Consider the following 4,550-nt stretch of genomic DNA (forward strand, 5'->3'; position numbering starts at 1 on the left):
AAATAAATTACATAAATAAATAAACTCCCAACAAACAAAACCTCCCCTTCCATCTGTCCTTTGACAAGGAGTCTTTGGGTAATGTATGTAATTGACTGTTAAAAGGGAGAAATCACACTGTATTATTTTTGGACTACCTTACGTACTGTAAATATGAACAGTTTTGATGAACTGTTTGAAATGGAAAAAGGAAAAATGAAACATATTTATCTGCTTTACAGATATGAAGACATGGAACGTGACGAAAGCTTTCTTTTTAGAATAAACTGATTAAGATTGTTGGTCCTGATTTTCACATTGTATTATAATGATGTTTTATTTTGTTGTTTTATCCTTGGATTTTTAATAAATAGTCTGACGCTGAAACACAGGAACACGTTTGATACGAACGTTCAACTGAAGCAATAAAATATCATTATCACAACTAAGTACAAATTAACATTAACAGGGAGGATTTTTTTTTTAAAAAAGGGTAAGAAAAAACACCAAAGCATCTCTACTTCTCTGCTCAACTGAGGACAGATATTGATTTGAATATCAAGATGCTCCCCATATGGACGCAGATTTCAAGTTAAAACAAAGATTTTCCAAATGTGTGACAGCAATTGGCTTTTGTAACAACATTTGGAGATGAGATGTTGTCTTCCAATCACTGACAATCAGTTTTTTGGCGAGCAGCATGCCCACCATCAAAGCTGATTGTAGATGAGGGAGAAGAGACGGCGTCCTCCACATAGTTGCTACATAAGCATCAGAAGTTAGAAAATATTGGACCAAAATAGATCTAGCATTGGACAAACCCAAAATATGGTTCCTCTCTAATTTTTGCATCTGTCACGGCAGCGAGACACCGAGACATAACATTTTGTGTAATAAGACTTATGGATTAATAATGGAACCTGTGCATAACTTTAAACTGTACTTATCTGTGCCTGCTGTTTACAGAACGTGAATTTGGATAATGCAGACTCCCATACCCTCGTGGGCACAACATCATCTCTTAGTTTTCACACTTAGTGGAAGTGAAATAATTGAAAAAAGACTACTCACTAATTTAGAAATAAATTGTTTTTCTAAAATGTATTTACTGAGTGTATAAAAAAGCTGGTAGAGTGTTCCTTCCCTCTGTATTTATTTCTCTTTTTGACTCATACACACACAGAGATTCACCTCAGTGGTCCTCTGCTTGTTTCTCTTTCACTGACATGCTTTTCTCTTCTTCTTCTCTTTTTTTTTGTCCCTCACCCTGTTTGCCCTTTTCTCCCACTCTTGCTTTCTCCTTTCAATTCATTAATTCGCAATATAATGAATTTGTTCAATAATCAATTAAATTAAATCATCAACTGACTTAAGAAAAAGTACAGCTAATCCAAAAATGAATATATGAAAAATTGAATCCACAAGGATTGCACATTATATTTGGCACAAAGTGAGCGTGTCTCACAGTTGCACCTTCGCTCTAACCTGTCACTCAGGGTCCTTGAGCCTCGACTCTGACTCACTGAATGCATAACAGTGCTGCCTGTCTAAAGAGATGCACCTACTGTCTCTGCTTCACACACACACATACACACATGCACACTAAGGGATCCAATTACTGAGAGACATGAAGCATCTCACCAGTTGATAACAAGGCACATGTATGATAAACAGATTCAGTGAACAGAGGCCCTCCCAACCCTGAATAAATCCGCAGAGCAGATGGTTGGATGGTGCTGTTAATTGGTTACTGTTTATTATTAACTGTCTTTTCTTTTTGAAAGCTTGTCTTTCGTTGTTATTCCCTGAAATGCCCAAATGTCGAAGACTCTCCATTCAGCTTGTTTATCGTTATCTGCTTGTGGCTTTGATCAGCTGGATCTCAGTCCTCTGACAGCACTGAAATAGAATGAGAAACACTCTGTCCTCTCTCATCAGCTACTGTTGAGGAGCCCTTAAGCAGCTGCTCCAGTGGAGTCGTTCAGTGGCATAAACAGCTGAAGACTGTAATTTTTTTGGCCAGCGCCCAACTGTTAATATTCAGTATACCACTACAAAGCAAGAGGGTATGGGAAAAAATGCATGCGTGCTCACTCAACTTTTGCTGGAAAGTTCAAAAAAATTAATAAACACAATTAACTGCTGGGTGGACCCTTCAAGAGCCTTTTAGGGCACAGACCACTCCACCTGGCCAGTTTTAAAAACCATCAGGTAGCATTTTGTGGAAACGTAAATCACAGCCGTGGTAAAAGGATAAATCACAGGTCAAAATGAGGCACCATGTGGACTATTCATCAGCAAGAGGAAGATTTAACTTTATCCATCGTTGTCAGTTGTCACTCAGTCGAGGGCGAAGCACCCCTCGGGCCCAGTGAGTCATGAACCAGCTGATCTTCCCCTTGAGTCTATAGGGAGATCAAAGTAGTCCCAAGATGCATTTGTACCAAGAGCACGTCACATTGCCATGAAAATCAACTGCACAAGTGTCAAAGATGCTGCAGGGGCCCATGTTTCCAGACCTGCTCCTGACAAATCACAGGACAGCACTGCCCCCAAGTGGAAGATGAATGCAGACAAACCTCAACTGGGCATTTAAAATCTGGAAAACTTTTGTCAATTGCAACAATACATGTAGTTAACTTGCTAATATATAGTCTATTATTGTTAGATAAGTAAATAAGACGCATTGGTATTATATATCAAACTAAGACATAGGAGTCTGCAATAACAGGGAATTTTATTCAACAGGTTAACGCCACAATCAAGTTAATGAAAGCTTTGTTCTCCCATCTTTCTGACTTTTCGATGAACTTTTGGGTCTTTTTTTAATGAAGACATACTTTTACACTCTTATCCGTGTTGCTCTCAGTTTCCTTATGTTGCAATGTGTGAATATCTCTCTGCTTTGAAAGTGAAACAAACAAACAAAAAAAAACAAAAAAACACAGGTTAATTTAAACTCAGGAGACATTATTTAAAAGTCATTTAAAATAGTGTGGGCCAACACATCACAGTAAATTTGGTACAAAAATGAGACTCTCCTGCCCTCCACTGGCAACCCTGCATGCAGGCTTTTTACACATACATTACATCATGGCTTCAGATGATTTCCACTAATAGGAAATATTAGGTCATGATGACTGGCACCAATCAGAGACTGAGAGAGACCCTCTGTTGTTTTACTGAAACTGAGTGAGGTGACAATGATGCCATGAATGATTCATTTGGCGGGTGAGAAGCATATGTTAAACATTTATTATTAGCTGACTTAAATGGGGGAAATATCAGGCGTGTGCACATAGCCTGTAGTCTACTTGCAGCTAGAGCAATTAAAAATCCAATATTGTATTGACTGAGGGCCTATGGTATTGTTGAGATGCTATTAACATCAACAGGATTAATAGTTAATGCCTTAATGTTGACCTTGAATTTGGGGATTGTGTTTCCAATTATTATAAAAACTTGTTTTATACAGAGAGCTGAACAAATTCATTAGCCCACATGTAGATGTTGTGCCGGGGCTTTTCACTTTAAACTCAGCAGCTTTAGGAAATGTGGGGCTTATTTGTTATTCCAGAGGTTTTTGGAGAGGGCTACTTGCAGTGACTGACTAAAGCACTGGCCTACAGTAAAGCAATGCAATGACAAAGAATAGGCCACCACTGATTGGACTATAATCATTTTCCCTGCCTCATTTGGTAAAGCTGCCATGCTCTGGAGGACGCATGGGGAGATCATTTAGCAGCAAGTACATTAAAATACTTGGCGAGGGTTGATTTAAGGAATTTAAGCCCTGACCCTTTTTCGTCAGGAACGAGCGCCGTTACGTCGGAGGAGCAGCACGAGCCGGTATTGCAGCGAGTTTATTAGACAGAAACCCCAATATTAATCCGCTGGATATAGATAATAATAACGCGAGAGTTTGCAAGTTGACTCAAGACTGTAGTTGCAACTGTCAAAGGTGGAGTGGATACGCGCATGACCCAACACACATTACTGTAATACTGTACACGGCCGCCGAGATAATACCCGTATAAAAAACCGAAATAATCCCGAGGTAAGGAACCGAGGAGTGAACCAAAACCGACCGAGATTTGGCGTTTCTGCTGATTTTCCTTCGCTTCGTTTTCTTTTACTCTAACCAACTGTCTCGCAGCCGTCGAAATTACTGCACTAAACATATTTTTGTGCCTCCCTTTAGCTCCAGCCAGCGCAAGGATTTTTTTTTTTTTTTTTTTTTTACTCCTCCTTCGTATTAAAGTCGCCATTTTGCTTCACTGCCTATATAAACCATCCCGTATTCTAATATTTTTCCTCAAGGAGTCGGGGACCTACCTATCTTTCCTGGCTATTTCTTATATTTCTGGAGTGTTTAACGAGGAGACAGGGGTTGAAGAAGTGCCTCGTGGTTTACATATTAATGCAGGAAAGGAGGGGGGCAAGGCAATTGGAGACTGGGAATAAGGTGAAAGTATCCGGAATTTCTTTTCATGTAGGCTACAGACGAAATTGTAATTTCTCTTCTCCTGCCCTGCTGTTTTTTTTCTTCCACCTCGTCGTCGTCTGCAGAG

This window comes from Pempheris klunzingeri, chromosome 11, assembly GCF_042242105.1.
Source record: "Pempheris klunzingeri isolate RE-2024b chromosome 11, fPemKlu1.hap1, whole genome shotgun sequence".
NCBI classification, from domain to species: domain Eukaryota; kingdom Metazoa; phylum Chordata; class Actinopteri; order Acropomatiformes; family Pempheridae; genus Pempheris; species Pempheris klunzingeri.